Below are 25,487 nucleotides of genomic sequence, written 5' to 3'. Positions count from 1 at the left end.
CATTCTGAAGGAGATCAGCCCTGGGATTTCTTTGGAAGGAATGATGCTAAAGCTAAAACTCCAGTCCTTTGGCCACCTCATGCGAAGAGTTAACTCATTGGAAAAGACTCTGATGCTGGGAGGGATTGGGGGCAGGAGGAGAAGGGGATGACAGCGGATGAGATGGCTGGATGGCATCACTGACTCGATGGACATGAGTCTGAGTGAACTCCGGGAGTTGGTGATGGACAGGGAGGCCTGGCGTGCTGCCATTCATGGGGTCACAAAGAGTCAGACACGACTGAGCGACTGAACTGAACTGAATGGAACCGATTGCCAAGATCTTAGTTTCTGAACTTTGCACACAACAAATCATGACTTAACACACAGCTATCTTGAACTATGAAGGATAATAAAAGAAAAACACTGTGACTTCTTAAATCAAGTGGAAACAACTGCCCCAATTAACAAGTGCTTTGTGTTGAAATGAAAGAAAATGCAACACAGTAATGTATTGTTATTCTCAAAAGTTTATATTCTGTGGTAATTGCTGGGGGCATGGCTGTAGATACATTTTCAAGTCACATGATAAGGAAAAAAAATATGGAATGTGTCAGGAGAGCAGAAAGAGACAATCACATGACATGTTTGGAATGAAGGAGTATTTTAAATTTTTAAGGGTGAACAGTATTTCAAAAGGCAGCAAGGGAAAGATAACGTTCAAGGTAAAGGAATACAGAGGCCTAGAGGAGAGAAAGTTTCTGCATTACATAAAAATCAGGCAAAGCGCTGCTTGTCTGTGATACTAACTATGTTTGCTTCATCAGTTTAGTCACAATCGTGTCCAACTCTTTGCGACCCCAGGGACTGCAGCATGCCAATCTTCCCTGTCCATCACCAACTCCCAGAGCTTGCTCAATCCCATATCCATGGAGTTGGTGATGCCATCCAACCATCTCATCCTCTGTTGTCCCCTTCTCCTTCTGCCCTCAATCTTTCCCAGCATCAGGGTCTTTTCAAATCAGTCAGTTCTTTGCATCAGGTTAGCAGATAATTCAGAGAAGGCAATGGCACCCAACTCCAGCACTCTTGCCTGGAAAATCCCATGGACGGAGCCTGGTGGGCCACAGTCCATGGGGTTGCTAAGAGTCAGACAAGACTCAGCAACTTCTCTTTCACTTTTCACTTTCATGCATTGGAGAAGGAAATGGCAACGCACTCCAGTGTTCTTGCCTGGAGAATCCCAGGGATGGGGGAGCCTCGTGGGCTGCCGTCTATGGGGTCGCATAGAGTTGGACACGACGGAAGCGACTTAGCAGCAGCAGCAGATAATTAGATGGATAGGTCTTTGAAGAAATATTTAAACATCATGGTGAAGAAACTACATTCCAAATGGTAGAAATTTCCTATAAAGTCTATGATCATGTGAATAACATGATTAGAATTATTCTCTGTGAAGGTATAATTAAGTCCCATTTTAAAGTAGAGTCTAGAGTCAGAGGGCTTACCAGATGGCTCAGTGGTAAAGAGCCCATCTGCCAATGCAGAAGACACTAGAGGTGTGGGTTCAATTCCTGGGTCAGGAAAATTCCTAAATGGTGGAAGTCAGATATAGATGGTGGGGAAGTATGTAAAAGACAATAGAAAGGGCACATCTGCAGGATTTAACAAATGACTGAATACTCATTAAAGACTCAACTGAAAAACCTATTCCATGTGAAACACTTTTTTTTTTCAACTCCCCCCACACAACATGAATCATTCTCTGTTGATGCCCTGATGGCTGTTTATTAACCTTTAGAATAGCACTTATCACATACTGTGTTTACTTGTTAGTCTGCTTCCCCAATTACAGTATAAGATCACTGAAGAAAGGTATTGTTTTATTTTCCTGTGTAAACCCAGGACATAAATGCACTCCCTGGCAAGTAACAGATACACAACGAATGATGGAAAAATTAATACATGAATGTGTGAAGTGACATTGACTCTTAGAGCCTGAGTCATTAGAAAGTAAAGCTACCATTTACTGAAATAGGGTGTAAAGAATAAGCTGAGACACTGGGGCAAAGACCTGTTGAATTTAGGTCCCAGTGAACAGTTATGAATATGAATATGAATTTGAGAGAGTGGTACTATCTTTATATTATTACCTACCATCAGGAGATAAAATCTAGTGTATAGATTGATCAGAAAATATGAAAAGAAGAGAGAGGCAATGTGATAACTAAACAAACTGTTGTTGATGTTTATAATTTTTTGATGAATTATAAATGAAGCATTTTCTTTGATTTAAGGGGAGCATAAAAATGTGAGGTATGAGACAGAAAAGTGAAGTTGGCAAATCTAGATATTCTTTAAAGAATTATGTGCTGAAGAGAGGGGAAAATGTCATTTCAAAGACTAATAGGATTGAGGATTTTGCTTTCAGTTTATGGCTTTGTTTGCTGTGTACATGTTGGTGAGCAGAGGGCAATTATTTTGCAGAAAGTGAGAAGTTAAACATGCAAACAACTGAGAACACTTCATGGAATAAGGTCTAGAGAGGGGAGAGACAGGATGTCATGAAAAGCTACCAAGGAAAAAAGAATTGTTAATCCTAAGAGAGAAAGCACAAAGGAAGAGAAGATAGATGGAATAAATTTGAAAGTACTGATAAGAAATGTGAAGACTGTCAATGTTGTATGGTCTCCTCAAAACTGAAGGAGCTTAGTTCATCTACTGCAAGTTTGGGAGGGGGTGGATTTAGGGCTTTAGTAGAATATGGATTCCTATGGGAAAGGAGCTAAATACGAAGCACAGATGAGGAATAACAACAAAATGATGTAAAAAATAAGGGTCAAGTTGTGTTTAGAAGTAAAGAATTCCTGTGGGTGCAATAAGTAGGACTTTGTACTTTCGTGTAACAAGCTGCACAACAAGAGTAGCTGGCAACAGAAATCCTATTTTATGGTTGCCAATTCAGATGCTCAGCAAAAGGAATGAAGGGAAGTTAATTAGTTGAGTCTGTTGATAGATAGGGATTGAGCATCCCTATTTGTTCCTGTTCTAGCCAAAATAAAGAAGGCACACTGGAAACCAATAAGAATCCTCCTGCAATGCAGGAGACCCGGGTTCGATTCCTGGGTCAGGAAGATCCTCTAGAGAAGGCAATGGTAACCCACTCCAGTATTCTTGCCTGGAAAATCCCATGGACAGAGGAGCCTGGCAGGCTACCGTCCATGTGGTTGCAAGAGTCGGACATGACTTAGTGACTAAACCAAGTAGTACCTCCACTGAATTCAAACTTATCCACACAGTTATTGGGGGAGCTAAGAAAAACTGTCTTTATTCTCTGCCTCCTAGAGAAGAAACAACTGTGCACCCTCAACTCATTAGAGGAGTAGAGAGACTGAGCCACACAGGCACAGATTCCTTCTCCATCCTCACCAGTCAGATGCTCATCAACCATGTCTTCCTTGGGGGCATGTCTATGAGGACTCTGGAGAAGAGGCTTTAAGTATTCTTCTAAGACTTTCCTTTTAAGAAGCAGAAGTTCCTTTCCCTCTGTGGACAAGTGATGAAAGCATTCTTTCCTAATAGATGGTAGCATTACTGAAATTATTGACCACATTTCTGGCTGTGTAGACCTGTAAATAAAGTCATCAGATATGATGAATTGGAAAAAGTCAAGAAGCAATACAGGGTCATAACAAGAATTTAGAGCTTATTTACTAGAAATGGAGAAGGTGAGAAAAAGGTTGAAATTAGTTCAATGTCAGAGTCTGAGATTATGCTGGTAGATGGTAGAGTTATTGAAAGTTATGATGTGTTGTAAGGTATGTCTGAGTGAAAGTGAAAGGAAACGACAATGTGAAGAATTGGAATTGAGGACCTGTTAGGCTAGGAAGTGAGGAAGGTCTTGATCACAGATGTTGAAACCGCTGAGCCAGTGGTTATCAACAGTGGATGAAGAGTTGAATTACCTGGGAAATTATTTTAAGAAATATTAATGCTTGGGTCCTCTCCAATTAAGTTAGAATCTCAGTCTTCTAAAGCTCCTTAGGTGATTCTAATGTATGGCTAGCATTGGGAATCTCTATGTCAGGAAAGAATGAAAGGAAGAACAGGGTGAAATGGATTTAAAGACAGTGATAAATGTGGAATGGAGTACTGAAGACAGATAGGGCAAGGAAGACAAAGCAAAAGTAGAAGAGATTACTGACTGGAGGCAGTGGAAATTAGTCTGAAAATGGCAATCGAACTAAAGCAGTAGGAATCCATCAGGGTCCCAAAAGTCAGAGGACTTGGAGAAGGTTAAAAAGTAATTAAGAAGGATATAAAAGATCTGGTGTCTTCAAGGTGCAGATACATTTTTTTTTTTTAATGAAAGGAGATTGTTAGAGAGTCATTTATTTCTAGAAAAACAAGCTTGAGTGGATCTCTATGCCTGAGTCCACTCACAACAATTGAACATTCTCCTCACCAAACAGTTAAATCGCTGTGATAAGTTCAAAATGAAGGGCAAGTGGAAAGTTTTATGAGGTCCAGCTGCAGGACACGGCAGGGGTATCAAAGCCAAGAGCAAGGGGCAAGAACAGCCAGGAGAAAAGCCAAGGATCAGAGCCAGAAATAAGCACTTGAGCCAGGATGTTGAAGGTGAAGGACAATTAAAACAGCTCAGAGCTTGAGAAGCCTGAAGTGGAAGCAGAGGGAAATGGTCAGAAGTTCTTTTCCACAGTGGTACAGCTTTCTTGAGTTCCAGTGATTGTAGTGAGATGGTCCCACCTGCTCCACCCTCTTCTTCCTTCTCCCTTTAATACAGCCCCCACTAAGCCTGAGAAAATGAAAGGAGTGGGGGAAAAAGACACTAAACAATGTTGCAATTTGCAGCAAATTTGAGAGGTAGGCTGAGAGCTTTGTAGGTCTTAGGGTAAGGATGGCCTATTGGTTTCTTAGATCTGCCATGACAAAGTACCACCAACTGGGTGGCTTGAAACAAGAGAAAGGCATTATCTCAGTTATGGAGGCTAGAAGTTGGAGATCAAGGTGTCAAGAGTTTTGGCATCTCTTGAGGGCTCTGAGGATGAACCTGTTGTATGTCCCTCTCTCTTAGGGTGGTAGCTGGCATTCTTGGCATTCCTTGGCTTGCAGTATTCCAATCCCGGCCTTCACTTTCACATGGCATTCTTCCTCCATGTCTGTCTGCTCCTCCTCTCATAAGAACACCAGTTTTATCTGAATTAGGATCCACTGTACTCCAGTATGACATCATCTTAACTAGCGACAGCTGCAAAGACTCTATTTACAACCCAGTGCCATTCACAAGTATGGGGGTTAACATATCATTTCTGGGAGACACCTTTCAATCTGCAATAGAGGGTATGTTGACAGGTAAAATTTAGTTAATGGAAGAATTAATTAACTATGCAGCTTGGAGACTTGGTGCGATCCTACATATGGAGGATCCCACTTCTGAAAAGGTCTCAGTTGAATGCTGGTTTTCAGTGAGGGGACAGAGAAAGGAAAAATTTGGTTACTCTAAATAATACCTGTATGTCCTTACATGCTTTAACATTTTATGTACAGAAAACATGTTCTCATTTATTTTATATTACTTTATAGCCTTGATTTAAAAGAATCTAAGAGGAAATTTCCTCATACAATAATCCTCAAAGTGTGGTCCCCAGACCAGGTGTATCAACATCATTTGGGAACTGGTGTGTAATCATTTCAGACCCACTGAATCAGAATTTTGGGCATGTGCATTCTTGGTGAGTCTAGTTTCAGAAACAAATAATTCTGCTTAGAGAACCTTGCCTGTAATTAGGGAAAATAGTCATTAGGTAAGGGGTTGTGTTTGGACTAAAACACCAACATCCAAAGTTTGATTAATAAAGAAGATCAGTATAACACTGTTATCTTGGACTATTCATAACAACTATAAATCTTTCATGTGGTGCATTATTTTAAAGGTCTCAGTAGTTTTTTAAAACTTACTGACAAAGTTCTGGGATTAGGATCTCTTATGACATCTGTGTGTGTGTTAATAGTTCAGTGACGTCTGACTCTTTGTGACCCCATAGACTGTAGCCTGCCAGGCTCCTCTGTCCATGGAATTCTCCAGGCAAGAATACTGGAGTGGGTTGCCATTCCCTTCTCCAGGGAATATTCCCAGCCCAGGGATCGAACCTACAACTCATTATGTCTCCTGCACTAGCAAGCTGGTTCTTTACCACTAGTGTTACCTGGGAAGCCCCCTTATGACACCTGTTGGTGGTTTACAAGTCTTCAGATGATTCTGATGTCAATAGGTTCTTGTTTGCCATATGTCAGGTGCCCTCTATGTGCCATATATTAAGTGATGAACTTGATTTCTCACAAGTATTATCATAAATATTATCACCCTTTTAAGAATGAAAGTGCAGATACCAAGAGGTTAACTAAACTGCTTACATTTACACAGCTGCTGCTGCTGCTAAGTCACTTCAGTCGTGTCCGACTCTGTGCGACCCCATAGATGGCAGCCCACCAGGCTGCCCTGTCCCTGGGATTCTCCAGGTAAGAACACTGGAGTGGGTTGTCATTTTCTTCTCCAGTGCATGAAAGTGAAAAGTGAAAGTGAAGTCGCTCGGTTGTGTCCAACTCCTAGTGACCCCATGGACTGCAGCCTACCAGGCTCCTCCATCCATGGGATTTGCCAGGCAAGAGTACTGGAGTGGGGTGCCATCACCTTCTCCGACATTTACACAGCAAGGAGTGATAAAAATAGATTTCAAATCCAATTTGATGGACTGCAAAGCCCATATTACTTCAACCACACCACTCTGCTTCAATTTAGAGACTAAAGTAGCTGCTTCAACTATTCAGAATTAGTTTTCTTTTCTAAACTCTCTTTACTCATCTGAAACAGAAACAGAAGAACTGGGCCTGGGGTTGGAACTAAAAAAATCAGTCTATACTCTTCAGCGCCTTGATTCTTCTGAATCTGCAATCTGTAATGACTTACCTAAGACTCTAGACTGTCTTTCCTCTAGTCCGTGGAAAACTTAATGCTTTTCTAATTTACCCTAAGCATTGGCATTTCAACAGGGATATTGAGATTCTAGATATTGTCCAAGTGTTATAGAAAATTTACACATAATGATTAAGTTTTTGCATTAAATCCTTCCCTGGAATTTTAACTTTCTAATGTGGCTCATTTTTAAAACAAACAAAAAAATGAATAAATAAAAGTTGGTTTCTTAAGTGGAAAAAGAATTGAAAAGGAATAAATACATGTATATGTGTAACTGAATCACCTTGCTATACACCTGAAACAAATACAACACTGTCAATCAACTGTGCTCCAATATAAAATAAAGAGTTTAAAAACAACAACAAAAAGAATTGCTATGAGTGTTAAAACTTACAGCAAAATTTAGCCTTTTAAGCATAATGAATTGAGGACATAACAAATTATTTTTTAAAAAAGTGATTTCCTTAGCAGATTGTGAAATAATTATTGCCAAGGACAGTGATATATAATTCGGTTAGTATTTACAGCCCTTCTAAGGTACAGTACATAACGTATGCTTAATTCAGTTGGCTAAATGCATTAAAGGGAAAGGCAGAAAGATAAATAGTACCTTCTGATGGTGAAGTGGGATATAAAGAAAATTTAGTGATTTTTTTTTTTTCCTCAGGGGTTGAAAGATCTAATTTTGAAGAATTTATTTTTCTATATTGTTTTCTATTTTGCTGTGGTTATCGTTACTCTTCAGTTCAGTTCAGTTCAGTCACTCAGTCATGTCCGACTCTTTGCGACCCCATGAATCGCAGCATGCCAGGCCTCCCTGTCCATCACCAATTCCTGGAGTTCACTCAAACTCATGTCCATCGAGTCGGTGATACCATCAAGCCATCTCATCCTCTGTTGTCCCCTTCTCCTCCTGCCCCCAATCCCTCCCAGCATTAGGGTCTTTTTCAATGAGTCAGTTCTTTGCATGAGGTGGTCAAAGTATTGGAGTTTCAGCTTTAGTATCAGTCCTTCCAATGAACACCCAGGACTGATCTCCTTTAGGATGGACTGGTTGGATCTCCTTGCAGTCCAAGGGACTCTCAAGAGTCTTCTCCAACACCATAGTTCAAAAGCATCAATTCTTCGGTGCTCAGCTTTCTTCACAGCCCAACCCTCAACATCCATACATGACAACTGGAAAAACCATAGCCTTGACCAGACGGACCTTTGTTGGCAAAGTAACATCTCTGCTTTTGAATATGCTATCTAGGTTGGTCATAACTTTCCTTCCAAGGAGTAAGCGTCTTTTAATTTCATGGCTGCAATCACCATCTGCAGCGATTTTGGAGCCCCCCAAAATAAAGTCTGACACTGTTTCCAATGTTTCCCCATCTATTTGCCATGAAGTGATGGGACCAGATGCCATGATCTTAGTTTTCTAAGTGTTGAGTTTTAAACCAACTTTTTCACTCTCCTCTTTCACTTTCATCAAGAGGCTTTTTAGTTCCTCTTCAGTTTCTGCCATAAGGGTGGTGTCATCTGCATATCTGAGGTTATTGATATTTCTCCCCAAAACCTTGATTCCAGCTTGCACTTCTTCCAGCCCAGCGTTTCTCATAATATACTCTGGATATAAGTAAAATAATCAGGGTGACATATACAACCTTGACATACTCCTTTTCCTATTTGGAACCAGTCTGTTGTTCCATGTCCAGTTCTAACTGTTGCTTCCTGACCTGCATATACGTTACTCAAGAGGCAGGTCAGGTGGTCTGGCATTCCCATCACTTTCAGAATCTTCTACAGTTTATTGTGATCCACACAGTCAAAGGCTTTGGCATAGTCAATAAAGCAGAAATAGATGTTTTTCTGCAACTCTCTTGCTTTTTCTATGATCCAGCAGATATTGGTAATTTGATCTCTGGTTCCTCTGCCTTTTCTAAATCCAGCTTGAACATCTGGAAGTTCACAGTTCACGTGTTGCTGAAGCCTGGCTTGGAGAATTTTGAGCATTACTTTACTAGTGTGTGAGATGAGTGCAAATGTGCAGTAATTTGAGCATCTTTGGCATTGCCTTTCTTTGGGATCGAAATGAAAACTGACCTTTTCCAGTCCTGTGGCCACTGCTGAGTTTTCCAATTTGCTGGCATATTGAGTGCAACGCTTTCACAGCATCACTTTCAGGATATGAAATAGCTCAACTGGAATTCCATCACCCCCACTAGCTTTGTTCGTAGTGATGCTTTCTAAGGCCCACTTGACTTCACATTCCAGGATGCCTGGCTCTATGTGAGTGATCACACCATCGTGATTATCTGGGTCATGAAGCTCTTTTTTGTACAGTTCTGCTGTATATTCTTGCCATCTCTTCTTAATATCTTCTGCTTCTGTTATGTCCATACCATTTCTATCCTTTATCAAGCCCATCTTTACAAGAAATGCTCCCTTGGTATCTCTAATTTTCTTGAAGAGATCTCTAGTCTTTCCCATTCTGTTGTTTTCCTCTATTTCTTTGCATTGATCACTGAGGAAGCCTTTCTTATCTCTCCGTGCTATTCTTTGGAACTCTGCATTCAGATGCTTATATCTTTCCTTTTCTCCTTTGCTTTTCTCTTCTCTTCTTTCCACAGCTATTTGTAAGGCCTCCTCAGACAGCCGTTTTGCTTTTTTACATTTCTTTTTCTTGGGATGGTCTTGATCCCTGTTTCCTGTACAATGTCCTGAACCTTCATCCATGGTTCATCAGGCACTCTGTCTATCAGATCTATTCCCTTAAATCTATTTCTCACTTCCACTGTATAATCATAAGGGATTTGATTTAGGTCATACTTGAATGGTCTAGGGGTTTTCCCTACTTTCTTCAATTTAAGTCTGAATTTGGCAATAAGGAGTTCATGATCTGAGCCACAGTCAGCTCCCCGTCTTGTTTTTGCTGACTGTATAGAGCTTCTCCATCTTTGGCTGCACAGAATATAATCAATCTGATTTCAGTGTTGACCATTTTGTGATGTCCATGTGTAGAGTCTTCTCATGTGTTGTTGGTAGAGGGTGTTTGCTATGACCAGTGCATTCTCTTGGCAACTGTGCTTAGATCCCTGGTCAAGAAGATCCCCTGGAGCAGGAAATGGCAACCCACTCCAGAATTCTTGCCTGGAAAAATTCCATGGACAGAGAAGACTGGCAGGCTACAATCCATGGGGTTGCAAAGAATCAGACATGACTGAGTGCTAATGCTTTATTTGGGAGATGCAAACCCAGGACCACTAAGGTGAGGAGAGAAAGATGAGGCAGGCTAAATGGGAAATGAGGCATCCCTCATTGCTTCTGATACAAGAAGAGCCATGAGTTGTTCAGCAGCTGCACACCTCAGTCCACAAGGTTTCTGAGGACAGGATGCTGGAAAAACCATGACTGTATTATTTGTAGGAGGAGGAAGGACTGAGATTTAGTTAAATTTTGCTTCTTGGAAATAAAACACCCTCATATTTCTGGGGGGCACCAGCTAAGAACTTGGGCAGCCTTCCTGCTGTGTGTGCTGTGCTTAGTCATATCCGACTTTGAAATCCCATGAACTGCACCCCTCCAGGCTCGTCCATCCATGGGATTTTCCAGGCAAGAATATTGTAGTGAGTTGCCATTTCCCACTCCAAAGGATCTTCCCAACTCAGGGATCAAACCTGAGTCTCCTGCATTGGCAGGTGGGTTCTTTACCACTGTGCCACCTAGGAAGCCCTATGGTATACCTAATTTCATACCCTCCAGTGTGGTGTTTCAGTCTGAAAGTAATCAGCAGAGTCAGAACTCTTAGCACGTGGCTAATCAGCCTGCCTGCATGGCGCAGCCCAGGTAAGGGGAGAGCTCGGTGCTCCCAGGAGGAGTGACTGGATGGCTCTGACACATGGGTGTGGTCTGACTGGTTTTAGTCCTGGTAAGTCAGTGAAGATGGACAGGATGAGTGCCTGAAAGAATTCCATTTCCAAAATTCAGAATAAGGACTTCAATTCCACTTTCATGTTGCTAACTAGTTTCTTGGATGAATGAGATAAAACTCAGAATCTATTGTGTAAACTTTTTTTGTTTTTTGTTTTGCATGAGTTCAGAGGAACAAATACTCTGTGTATAAAAAAATAAGGGATACATGCAAGTATAAGCAGAAGTAGGAGTGAGAGGGCAGACTCTCAGGGGTCTTGACAGCTTCTTATTCCTGGTACCAGTTGCTTTCAAGGTATAGTTATATTTTTGCCTTTAGGTACCCAGAGACTTCTGTGACTTCTTACTTTCATTAAGTAATGTTTCTGTACTTGCTCACTTTTGTTTCTGTTTATGGGGGGTCAAATGGTATGGATGGTCTATCCATTCCACCAGATCATAAGACACAAAACAAATATGCTCTTGCATGCGTGCTAAGTCACTTAAGTTCAGTTCAGTCACTCAGTCATGTCCGATTCTTTGTGACCCCATGGAATGCAGCACACCAGGCTTCCCTGTCCATCACCAACTCCCAGAGCTTGCTCAAACATGTCCATCAAGTCAGTCATACCATCCAGCCATCTCATCTTCTGTCGTCCCCTTCTCCTCCCATCATCAATTTTCCCCAGCATCAGGGTCTTTTCTAGTTAGTCAGTTCTTCGCATCATGTGGCCAAAGTATTGGAGTTCCAACCTCAGCCTCAGTCCTTCCAATGAATATTCAGGACTGATTTCATTTAAGATGGACTGGTTGGATCACCTTGCAGTCCAAGGGACTCTCAAGAGTCTTCTCCAAAACCACAGTTCAAAAGCATCAATTCTTCGGCACTCAACTCTCTTTATAGTCCAAATCTCATGTCCATACATTACTACTGGAAAAACCATAGCTTTGAGTAGATGGACGTTTCTGGACAAAGTAATTTCTCTATTTTTTAATATGCTATCTTAGGTTGATCATAGCTTTTCTTCCAAGGAGCAAGTGTCTTTTAATTTCATGGCTGTATCTACCATCTTCAGTGATTTTTGAGCACAAGAAAATAAACTCTGTCACTGTTTCCACTGTTTCCCCATCTATTTGCCATGAAGTGATGGGACCAGATGCCATGATTTTACTTTTCTGAATGTTGAATTTTAAGCCAGCTTTTTCACTGTCCTCTTTCACTTTCACCAAGAGGCTCTTTCGTTCTTCTTCACTTTCTGCTATCAGGGTGGTATCGTCTGCATATCTGAGGTTACTGATATTTCTCCCGGCAATCTTGATTCCAGCTTGGGCTTCATCCAGTCCAGCACTTCTCATGATGTACTCTACATATAAGTTAAATAAGCAGCATGATGATATACAGCCTTGGCGAACTCCTTTCCCAATCTGGAACCGTCCATTATTCCATGTCCGGTTCTAACTGTTGCTTCTTGACCTGCATACAGATTTCTCAGGAGGCAGGTAAGATTTCTCAAGAGATGGTAGTCCCATCACTTGAAGAATTTTCCACAGTTTGTTGTTATCCACACAGTCAAAGACTTTGGTATAGTCAATAAAGCAGAAGAAGATGTTTTTCTGGAACTCTCTTGCTTTTTCGATGATCCAAGAAATGTGAACAGTTTGATCTCTGGTTCTGCTGCCTTTTCTAAGTACAGCTTGAATATCTGGAAGTTCTCTGTTCATATACTGTTGAAGCCTGGCTTGGAGAATTTTGAGCATTACTTTGCTAGCATGTGAGATGAGTGCAATTGTGTGGTAGTTTGAATATTCTTTGACATTGCCTTTCTTTGGGATTGGAATGAAAGCTGACTTTTTCCAGACCTGTGGCCACTGATGAGGTTTCCAAATTTCCTGGCATATTGAGTGCAGCACTTTCACAGCATCATCTCTTAGGACTTGAAATAGCTCAAGTGGAATTCCATCACCTCCACTAGCTTTGTTGGTAGTGATGCTTCCTAAGGCATAGTTGACATTGCATTACAGGATGTCTGGCTCTAGGTGCATGATCACACCATAGTTGTTATCTGGGTCATGAAGATCTTCCTTGTACAGTTCTTCTGTGTATTCTTGACACCTGTTCTGAATATCTTCTGCTTCCATTAGGTCCATACTATTTCTGTCCTTTATTGTGCCCATCCTTGCATGAAATATTTCCTTGGTATCTCTAGTTTTATTGAAGAAATGTCTAGTCTTTCCCATTCTATTGTTTTCCTCTGTGTCTTTGCACTGATCACTTAGGAAGGCTTTCTTATCTCTCCTTACTATTCTTTGGAACTCTGCATTTAGATGGGTATATCTTTCATTTTCTTCTTTGCCTTTTCTTGTCTTCTTTTCACAGCTATTTGTAAGGCCTCTACAGACAGCCATTTGGCTTTTTTGCATTTCTTTTTCTTGGGGATGGTCTTGATCACTGCTTCCTGTACAGTGTCACAAATGTTCTTCCACAGTACTTCAGGCACTCTATCAGATCTAATCCCTTGAATCTATTTATCACTTCCAGTGTATAATCTTAAGGGATTTGATTTAGGTCATACCTGAATGGTCTAGTTTTTTCCTTACTTCCCTCAATTTAAGCCTGAATTTGGCAATAAAGAGTTCATGTACTGAGCCACTCAGGTCCCAGTCTTGTTTTTTCTCACTGGATAGAGCTTCTCCATCTTCAGTTGCAAAGAATATAATCAATCTGATTTCGGTATTGATGATCTGGTGAGGTCCATGTGTAGAGTCGTCTTTGTGTTGGAAGAGGGTGTTTGCTATGACCAGTGTGTTCTCATGGCAAAATTCTGTTAGCCTTTGCCCTGTTTCATTTTGTACTCCAGGGGCAAACTTGCCTGTTGCTCAGGTATCTCTTGACTTCCTATTTCTGCATTCCAGTCCCCTATGATGAACAGAACACCATTTTTTGGTGTTAGTTCTAGAAAGTCTTGTAGGTCTTCATAAAACCATTCAGCTTCAGCTTCTTTGGCATTAGTGGTTGGTGCATGGACTTGGATTACTGTGATACTGAATGGTGCCTTGGAAATCAACAGCGATCATTCTGTTTTTTTTTTTTTTCTCTTGAGATTGCACCCAATTACTGTATTTTGGACTCTTTTGTTGATTATTAGGAGTATTCCATTTCTTCTAAGGGATCCATCTTCTTAGGATTTCTTCTAAGGGTTTCTCACCTCAGTCGTATCCAACTGTCTGCGACCCTGTTGACCATAACTCGCCAGGCTCCTCTGTCTTTGGGATTCTCCAAGCAAGAACACTGGAGTGAGTTGCTGTTTCCTCCTCCAGGGGATCTTCCTGACCCACGAATCAAACCCATGTCTCTTGTGTCTCCTGAATTAGCAGGCGGGTTCTTTACCACTAGTGCCACCTGGGAAGCCCAATATCTTCATGGCCTCCGTTGAATATTCTTTGTTTCTAGAGTTTAGGTTCTCTTCCTTGCAGTACTCTACCCTCATCCCAGGGGTCTTGGTTCATGCCCACAGTTTTCTTTGCCAAAATATATAATGACTCTGATTTACATCTCCAGCTCAGATCTCTCTAAATTAAACTTGCAGTTGATCATGATACAATTGTATGGTTCCCTTACACTGTTTCAAAACTGAATTCATCTTCTTCAACACAAACCTCTAACTCATGAACTGACCTCTGTCTACTTATTGATCTTGCTTTACGAAAAGCAAACTATTAACTTACATGCCATTGTGGTTGAATTCACAAAATCATAGTCCAAGAATCCTATTACAAGAACTACAAGAGGCCAAGTAATTTCCTAATACAACTTAAAAGTAACAGAGTCAGTATTTGAATACTTGTTGGCCAGAATCTGAAGCCTGTGATCTCTTTATTATAGTACTTGGTCTTTCTCAAAACACACACACACACACAGACACAAAGTGGAAGAGAACTAAGAAGCTTTAACATTCATTGAGATATACTAATTTTCACTTCAGGTTAATTTCTTAATTTTATTTAACTCTCAGCTATGTCCTTATTTTAGTGATTGATTTTAATTTACAGCTAATTTTTTATCAGTGTGTTGTTGATCTTTTTGGATGAATATTGGTATAAAATACTTAATCCCCAGATAGCTTCTGTTATACATATATTGTAGATATGATTCTTCAAGATCAGGTATGTGTCTAATTTTAATACTGTGCAAAACAAACTCTAATCAAGAAGATAAATATGCCTTAAAAATCATGCAAGGCATTCTAAATTTAAATAGAAATGAAAATCATTTTTGGATTATCCATAACACTATTTTCCATTCATTTAAGATTGAATATATATGCGTGACTCTGTATTTAAATATATACTCTACTATATAAAATACATATTTAAATATGTAAAATATATACATATAAAAGTATATTCAATATAGACATACATTTAACTTATTTTAATGTTTTTAATTCCATATAAGGGAATGTGATTTGAGAGAAATTTTCTTTTGCTAATCAGTTGTAATCAAGACAGGAGTCTTTACTTAAGAAAATTAACAATTACTTTTGAAAAAGTCTAAACTCAAGAACAGTTCCTGAATTTACAATCGGTTTGTTTTTACTGTAGACATCAGAATGTATTTTTCCTTAAAGATATAAAGAGCTATGATGATGTATATTGAAATGGAAATAAATCAATTTCACTTTGGTTATCATCATGATTGTATTTCCTTTTCTTGAACTTAATGAGTGGGACTGTATTTGAACTTTGCTTCTGTCCTGAAGATGTATGTTTTATTTTTTCCCCACAGCGTGTGCAGTTTCTCTCTGCATATTTCTATTTTACTTTGTAAGAAAACATTTCATTTTTATCAAAGTATATAACATGCACACAGAAAAGTGCTTAAATCATAAGTATTTAAATTAAAGAGTTTATGTCAAGTGAAAACACCTAGATGAACTCACAGGTCATTACTAGGACCTAGAAGCCTCCCTTCTTGCCCCCCTCAATCACTACATCATCACAGTATAACCACTATTTTCATGTTTATTGATACAGATTCATTTTTATGGTTTTGAATTTTATGTAAATGGAATTTCTAATTATGTTCGCTTTAATGTTTAAGTTTATGCTTATAAGATTCAGTCTTGTGTGTAGCAGTATTTCACTATTTTTCATTGTTTTATGGTATTTCAATGAAAGAGGCTACACTATTTACTGATCTTCTACTGTTGCTGGACATTTTAAATTATTCAAGGTAATGGCCATTACACATAATGCTATATGAATATTCTTTTTTTCCACTTACACTGCATCCTGGCCATTTTCTTAAAGGTTTAGCCATTGTAGTGGCTGTAGGTATCTCATTGTGTTTTTAACTTGCATTTCCCAATGACTAATGATGCTGAATAACTTTTCATATATTAGCCTCGTGAATATCTTTTTTTAATGTCTTGTTTAAATCTCTTTTTTTAATGGCAATTTTCTTTTTCTTATTATTTATAGGAACATTTTTCTGTGTCCCAAGTTGTTTTTTTCCCCCCAGATATTTTCTCCCATTTTAGTTGTCTTTTATTAATAATAGTATTTTTAATGAATAGAATTACTTATCTTTATAATATCCAGTTTATTTATCAATCTTTTAGTAGCAATATGTTTTGTGGTCTGTTTAATAAAGTCCCTCCTACCTAAAAGTCAAAGATGATTAGAATATCCTCTTCTATCATCTTCTAGAAAATTTATTGACTGACATATCATTTTTAGGTCTATAATTTACCAGAGTTAATTTCTGTGTATTGTTTAACTTTGGTATAATAATTATTATTTTTCATACAGGTATAAAATTGGTCCTGAAAAATTAGTATAGGTGATTAACAATATTGTATTTCAGGTGTACAGTAATGTAATTCAGTTATACATATACATGTATCTATTTATTTTCAAATTCTTTTCCTATATAGGCTGTTACATAATATTGAGCAGATTTCCCTGTGCTATACAATAAGTTCTTGTTGGTTATTCATTTTAAATACAGCAGTTTGAACATGTCAACCCCAAACTCCCTAACTATCTCTCTTTCATTGCATTTTGGTTTAACTTTTTCATCCAGCTTTATTGAGATACAATTTACAAACAAAAATTGTATATATTTAAGCATAAAATATGATGATTTGATACATGTTTGCTGTGAAATGATTATCACAGTCAAGCTAATTAACACATCCATTAGCTCAAAGTTACCTTTGGGGGGTGATAATATTAAGATCTACTCTCAGCATATTTCAAGTATACAATATAGTATTACAAACTATACTCACACTGTATATTAGTTCCCCAAAACATATTTAACATAGAACTAAAACTGTGTATCCTTTTCATGTAATTTCATGAAATTTTCATGAATTTTCATGTAAATTTTAGAAGCAGCTTATCTTTCCAAAAAATAAACTGAATTTTTAAAATTGCTATTGTGTTGAATTTATAAATCAATTTGGGAAGAACTGATATTTTATGACAATCAAATTCTTCCAATGCTTCTACATGGCATATTTTTTCTTATATTTGGGTCTTCTAAAATTTCTCTCAACATTTTAGAGGACTTCCATATCATTCATTAAATTAATTTCTAGGTATTTGGTTTTTTTAATGCCATACTTTGGACAGGTTCAATTGTCTGAAAGATTTTGGTCTAATATGGCTATATTTCTATTTAATGTGCTAGGCATACCCACACTATTTCAGTGGTGGTAGAAATTTCAGATGTCATGTTTTAACAGCTTGATCCTTGCTTTCAGGGCTCAACCATTCAGACTAGAATAGGTATTTGCTTTCTTCCTGAGATACCTCACTGTTCCCTTGAGACATGAACTGGCAGTCATCTATCATGAAATTATTCCATTTGTTCCCACATGTACCACATGAAGAAGAAATGACTCAAATTGTCTGTCACGTGGTATATACTCCTTTTGGAGTTTCCAGTACTGGTGCAAGCTTTTAGTTTTTCCCTTTATTCTTTTATTCCTGCAGTTTCTAGGAATAGTAGATGAAAGGGAAGCACTGAATGTCTTAGTTGACTCAGCCATATTCTTAGAACTTTTTCTGCTATATTTTCTGATTCATTTTATGAATCAAGAAGAAAAACTTATCAAATCCTGGGCAATGGCAGGTCAAAATTAAAATCACAGCATATTCTTAGTTCTACTACATATGAAAAAAAATCCAAAGAATATGAGTAATGTGTTAATATAATAAAACCATATCCAAGTAAGATTTATTCTAGAAAAGCAAGTATGGTCAAATGTTAGAAACCCTTTTAATGTAATTGAATCCTATATTGTCATATCAAAAGAGAGAAACTATCTTTTCAGCTCAACTGATACTGAAAAGATACTTGAAAAAACTGAATATTTATTATCTAATATATGCTATAGTTTCTTACAATAGTAGAACTTTTCCTGATACTGGAGTAAAAATAAATAAATGACTGATATAGACTAAGAAGCCTGGCAATAGACTTATGCATAGTGCTTTAGCTATTTACTGGGTTATAAATAAGCTACTTCAAAGCTGCAGAGAAAGAATTTCATTTCATAAATGGTCACTGGGCAACTGGTTAAGTATTTGGAAAATAATAAATAAAGATCTACCCCACAATGCATACCAAATGAATTTCATTTATTGTAAAAAGAAAAGAAAACAACAGAATTATAGAAAAAAGTAAGTAAATATTTATTTATCTGCTATCATAGTAGGGATAGCTTTCCTAAACTTAAAACTATGGAAGAAAACATGAAGAGAAATATTGACATATTTGGTCACACAATAAACATAGCAATGCATTAAGAATATAAAAATGAAATAGCAAACAATAAGCTAGAAAAATATTTACAGCAAAGAAAGAAGCCTAATGAATGAAGAATTCTTTTAATTCAATCAGAAAAAAGATTCTCAAAGAAAAATATACAAAAGACACAAAAGCATGATACTGGATGCTTGGGGCTAGTGCACTGGGATGACCCAGAGGGATAGTATGGGGAGGGAGGAGGGAGGAGGGTTCAGGATGGGGAACACATGTATACCTGTGGCGGATTCATTTTGATATTTGGCAAAACTAATACAATTTGTAAAGTTTAAAAATAAAATTTTAAAAAAAAGTGAAAGTGAAAGTCAAAAAAATAAATAAAGAGAGAAGAAAAAATGCCAAACATATACAGAAAGAACTTAACTGCATTCACAATCTAAAGTTATTAAGCTATGGTACCAATCCAGCTTATTAAACACAGACTCCCAGTGAGAAGACCCCTGCTTTGCACTGGTTAATATAAAGGATCTAGATAACCCTGGGCATTTGCCTGCTGGCTGTCTGATGTTGAACATGGGCAAGGGACTTGTTACATCCTGAGAATTTTAATAAAAGCTGAGATTTCTTAGAAAGTCCAAATTTGTTAGTATTTATGAGTGGATACAGAAGTTTGTAAAATGCTTGCTGCTGCTGCTGCATCGCTTCAGTCGTGTCCGACTCCGTGCTACCCCATAGACGGCAGCCCACCAGGCTCCCCCGTCCCTGGCATTCTCCAGGCAAGAACACTGGAGTGGGTTTGCATTTCCTTCTCCAAGGCATGAAAGTGAAAGTGAAAGTGAAGTCACTCAGTCGTGTCCAACTCTTAGTGACCCCATGGACTACGGCCTACCAGGCACCTCCGCCCATGGGATTTTCCAGGCAAGAGTACTGCAGTGGGTTGCCATTGCCTTCTCCGGTAAAATGCTTGGGGCCTAATAAAGAAGACAGAAGGGGCCACACCAAATGAGAGCCCATTTACCATATCCCTCTGATAGTGCTTCCTCCACACTCATCCCTTGTCATATTACTTCAGGTCAGTGTGGGGGTGAGGGTGAAGGATGGACCTGGAAGGGGACTGGTGAATTTCTATTCAAAGCAGCTCTGAGTAAACCATTCTTTTGACTCATCCATTAGACCAGGCTTTTGACTGACTCATAGTTTATGGGGGCTGTCACCCAGCCAATAAAATCTCCTGAGATGCCAACCTGACAAATATTCCTTGTTTAGTCACAGTTATGACAGAGAGGATCACGGAAGAAAGACCAGAGACAGTTTTGGTTGAAAACTCAGGATTAGAAAGAAGTCATCTAAATTTACACTAATGGCCGATTAACATTGTTGTATGGCAGAAACCAACACGACACTGTAAAGCAATTATCCTCCAATTAAAAATAAGTATATTAAAAAAAAAAAAAACTTACCATAAAATTAAAGTTGATCAACATCACTAACTAAAGTGCATATAATGTCTGTACTATTATAAACATCTATATAACACTGTACAACTATACAACATCCAGTATTGTACATCTAGCAATACTGTATACAAATAATTAGTATATTTTTTACACAAAAGTCATAATAAAGTGAGTATTCACTGACATCCAAAACAAAGGAAAAAAGAGCACCAAAAGACTCTGGGATGCTCATAATAGAGACTGCCAATAACAAAATGGTATGCCAAGGGAAAAATGCAACCCTTTCAATGGCCTTAAAAAATAAGCAGCCAAGCAAAATACAGGTATCAGAATGTTTCAAACCATTTTGAAGCATTATCAAAGTATATACAAAGTGATTTAAATATCCTCAAGGATTTAAAACTTTAAGTAGAAAACAGTCACATCACATGGAAAATTTGTGGAAAAATAACAATGTATGTAGTATTCAAGAGGAGAACTACATGGAATGTAACTTAACCATGTGGAACTTATACAAGCAGCACATATGACGGGTATTTAGAAACACAGGCTTTATAATTTCTCTTCTAAGTGGGACATCTTTGGAGTCTATACAGTGTGACTAATTTCCGAGGTCATTTTGACCTTTACTTCCTAGTGCATAAAGTATTATTCTTCTGTAAAGAAGTTCATAGTTTAATGGATAGGGTGTCAGGGAATAAAAAAATGAGAATAAGCAAGAATACCCTGGTTCTTGGGCTGTTATAAATAATGCTCTCATTAAAATTCTGCCTCAGAAGAAAGGCAAGTCCATTAGTCTAGAAGCTAATTTTTACCAGCTCCTTAGATGTATGCATATTAAAAATTCAGCTTTTATAATTGCCAGTCATCAACCACCTAGTTGATGCTGTTCTTGGAGTTTTTAATTATTTACTTCATTTGCATAGACACTCCAATTTATGATCAACCATTTAGTTATCAAAGGACAGTTTAGTAATTTTTCTTCTACATTTTTATTTATCCCTTTTGTATTCCTAGGAAAAGTTCTGAGTCAGACCTTGTACTGTAGTGAGTCTTATTAGGAAATAAAAACTATGACCACCTCCATGAGTACTATTTGGAAACCATGGTTACTGCTAGGACTTGGGCAAATTAGGGTTTTATTAGAACAAATAAAGGCTCTACATCCACTTAAAATATGCTCTTTCTCAGTTCAGCATAATGGTTTGTGTGAAAATATCTAATAGCACAGTGCACACCAATAGTGCTTATTTTCTGTAATTTCCTTTTGGGAGTGGATCTTTTCAGGAAAATAATAACAAAAATGGCATACTGAGCAACTAAAATATGGCCCCATGCTATTTGTCATCTCAATATTTTAATGCTCTCCTGTTAGGAATCTGTGCCCTTGTTTCCACTTTAAGTAATATAATTGAAAGACTCCAGAAATTAACTACAGCCTCTAATGTCATAAAAGTCAATGACTGTTGTGGGAATAAGCTCTGTTTTATCTCGTACCACAAGATATTGTCTGTTTCACTGCATGGCTTCTATACAGATTGGATGTTCTCCCATAACTATCCAAAAAAAAAAAAAAGAGAGAGACAGAGTTAAGCTCTAATTTGAATTCTGTTTACATTATTTTTATAGTTTTATGTCTTCTCCACATAACAACTTCCTTTCTAATCAATGAAGAATGTTTCATATGATGTCTTTTTCTGACTTAGAGCTAACATGGGTGGTACAAACTTGGTAATGATAGGGGAGAATAAGGACGAAAATGGGGGCAAAAAACAAGCAAAAACACCAAGAAGGCACATTGAATATCAAATATTTAGAACATCTGATAGCATACAAAGTTATTTCAATAAAGTCCTGAAAAGGTGCATCCTAAAGAGACTGATATATTCAAATCCAGATAGATATTTTACTCATATTTTAATCAATATGATACAGTATTTATGACTAGTATTGCATAACTTTAGTTTGCTTTTTTTTTTTTTTCCAGAGAGAAATACACACATACCTACATGCATAAAATTCCTTTTTCTTAGTTTTGGGTGAGATTTGAGTGCATTTTCTAAATTTACTGCACAGCAGTACCTCACCTGAACTCCCCCTAGTTTAGGGAATGTGCACCTTCCGTTTTTCATGGGGAGAGGTGTCACAGACATTCTGACTGTATACCTGTAGTAGAGCCCACTCTCTCCCAAATCTAATCAAATCTGCACAATAAGATCCACCATTAAAATTTATGTTTCCATTGTATGACGCTCGATGTTTGAAGCTATATACATATTTTCTAAAAGAGTGGAATATTGAAGAGAGTTCATTTCCCCTGCTAAGAAACAAGTCAATTATTGAACAAAACCATTGCTTTGTCTATCATCTGCGTTCAGTTACTGGCTCTGGCAGCAATAAAAGTGATGGATTCATAATCACTGGTCTTATTGCTCTCCCTGCCTCTGCACTACCTGGAGGGTCTCTTGATATCGAATGCTGAAAAGTTAATGTGAATGAAGCAAAACAGCACCACCTGGAAAGTGAGGAATTGATTACTGAGCCTTCCTGTGCTGGAAAACTCCAGAGCTATTGTGTCCAAAACTCCTGGTGAGCAAGCTGCTGAAAATCCCCGGAGAGTATGGTGGGTGAAGAACAACAGCATAAAAAAGGATGACAGTTCTGGAAATTACAAAATCTCTCCTTCCCAATGCAGGCAAACTTAGTATCTGAAAATTTTTTTTTCCTTGAAAACTTGAAAATCAAAAATAAGTTTGATTTATTTTCCTTTCTGTTTTTTTTAGTTCTCATTTCCAGTAAGACATCCATCTAAATTCACTCAGTTATCAATATAAGTTTTATCACACTCCATTTCTATAATAGAGAGATTATGTTTTTTTTCTGTATTCCATCCTTATTTTGTATATTTAAAAAAGTTTATTTCAGCTTTTTGGAATTTTTTGCTATTTCAGTAGAAAATGTATATTTATTTTATTGGATTTTTTCCTGTAAATATTGTTTTATCCTAGATACTTGAAGGAGAAAATTTTTACCTATTGTACTGTTCACAAAGGAAATACATGATAACAACTATAATAAAGATGGGAAGTAGATATGCAGTGAATAGAGGTGTGAATACAGTTTGATGGGAATACTTACATTAGCAGTAAAATAGAGGACACCAGGAAAAGCATTGTGAAAGAGATGTCTTTTTTTTTTTTCCTGAGCCTTGATGCTTGGGGAGGATTTTGATGACAAACAAAGGCCCACAACATTTTAAAGACAAGATTTAGTATGAGATGGTCCTTGGCCATTTGAGGCAGTCATAAGGAGCTCTTTATGACTGCAACTCAGGTATATTAGAGGGCTGTGGGAAAATGAGACAGGAAAGGTGGCTGGAACAAGATTCTGGGATCCTTTAACTTCATGGAGACGTTTTAGACCATAGGAAGAGCGGATAAGTCAAGTAGACTCATAACATAAGGAGAACATTTTCATGGTGATTTCATTAGTTCTAGCAACAGATGATGATCTGCACTAGTGAGGTGGCAGAAACAATGAAAAGATGGGGTGAACTTGAGAAAAATTACATACATAGAATTCAACACAATATGCTATTTAGAAAGTGGTTGGCACAGTTTAGAGAAAAGAGTGGGACAAAGAGAAAGCAAAGTTACATGTTTTCTTGATTAGGCCCAAGTGACATTTCAAAAGCTAAGACAAAGTCTCCCATTTTAATGGAAAAGTATGAATAACTCATTACATCTCACAAATATTTCAAAATGCATAAAATTACCAGAGAAAATAAATATTTCCCATTATACAAACTCAAACTTTTTTAAAAAAAATCAACAGAATTGTATCTATCTAAAGTATTCAAAAATATATTTCTGTCCAGTGATACCTCAGATAGACATCATGGAATATCCTGGCATGTTCCAGGTTTATCTATTGCTTAGGCCTGATTCTAGTCAAATTAATTTTAATTCTCTGTATTTATCTATTCCACTTTCAAATTTAACAGTTCTCCCTATCATTCACTTCTGCTCTTTCTTCTGTTTGTTTTTTTTTTTTATCTTTAGCTGTAATGATATAGATTGTTATAATAAACAAAAATTTCCTCATTTCACTAATTCAAAATTATTTATTATATATCTTCTCTGTTCCAATTGTTGTTCTAAGTCTTATGATATAATATGTTTCATATAACTGATTTAAAATAGACCTTAGGTCAAAATCCCTTAGTAATTTTAGGACTTTATTTTTGAAGATAATTCAAAGTCATTGGTTTCACCTGTCAATGGCATAACACTGGAGAACATAGTTTTAGAATGAAACCCAATATGATATTTAAGTGCTGATTCTAATTTCACCAGTTGAGTAGCCATGGGCAGCTTTAATTTTCTTATCTATAAAAGTAGGGATAATATTGGCACCACCAATGGATAGGCTTATGCAAGAATCACATGGGATAAAATATTCAAAACTCTTAGCACAGCGGCAATTCTAGGTATTACTAGAATATTATTAAATTTCCATTTGTCAAAAGAAAAACTGATTTAAAAATGTGTACTTTCTAAAGCAATTAAATAAAACCTTTTAAGCAGTCTTTCTTTTCTTTGGGATATATTTTCTTTTTAACTCAAGCCATAGTTATTACTTGTATAAAACACAAATCAGTTGTATTACTGCACAGAGTATTTAAAGATCTTCAGTAAATTTACAATATCTGGTTTAATAGCAGTTACAGGCTAGAAAATTGCCATGGGGACCATTAAAACTAATTTAAACCACTATATCAAATGGACAGCTGAAATCTGTTCATTTGTTTACATTTGATTTCTGTGATTCAGTTGGTAGGCCAACTTACAATTTAACTGCAAAGACTGTGAGCTGAGGAACAGTTCATCGAATAAGTTCTAGGAATTAAAATCCAGACGGTCATATATACACAACCAAAAAAAATGGTGTAATAATCTATGTTATAATGAAGAGGTCTCAGAATATTTCTGGAGAAATACCTATAGTGTTATTCAGTGATGATCTGAATAAAAAATGGATTTTAGCACCCTAATTGAGTTAATTTTCAGAACAAGCCAATACATATTCATAGTATTTTACAGCTATTAACAGTCTTTAAACTTATATTAATTTTATATAATACCCTATCTTAAACACAGCTACACTTATATATACAGATGTATATTTAGAAATTAAAAATATATATATTTGTATAGTTCTTCAACATGTTTTTCCCTTCAAAATATTGAACATATCTCAATGTCAATACCTGTGATGTTACATTGTTAAATAACTGCACAGTAATAAACCGCATTAATTTTTTTGTTTATTCAAAAAAGCACTTACTGAGCAAACATGGCATATTGGCCATTTATTTGGGAAGCTA

Source organism: Bison bison, unplaced genomic scaffold (assembly GCF_000754665.1).
Source record: "Bison bison bison isolate TAMUID 2011002044 unplaced genomic scaffold, Bison_UMD1.0 scf7180017864471, whole genome shotgun sequence".
In the NCBI taxonomy this organism is placed as follows: Eukaryota; Metazoa; Chordata; class Mammalia; order Artiodactyla; family Bovidae; genus Bison; species Bison bison.
The sequence above is the reverse complement of the archived record's forward strand: the minus strand, read 5'-3'. Positions refer to the sequence as shown.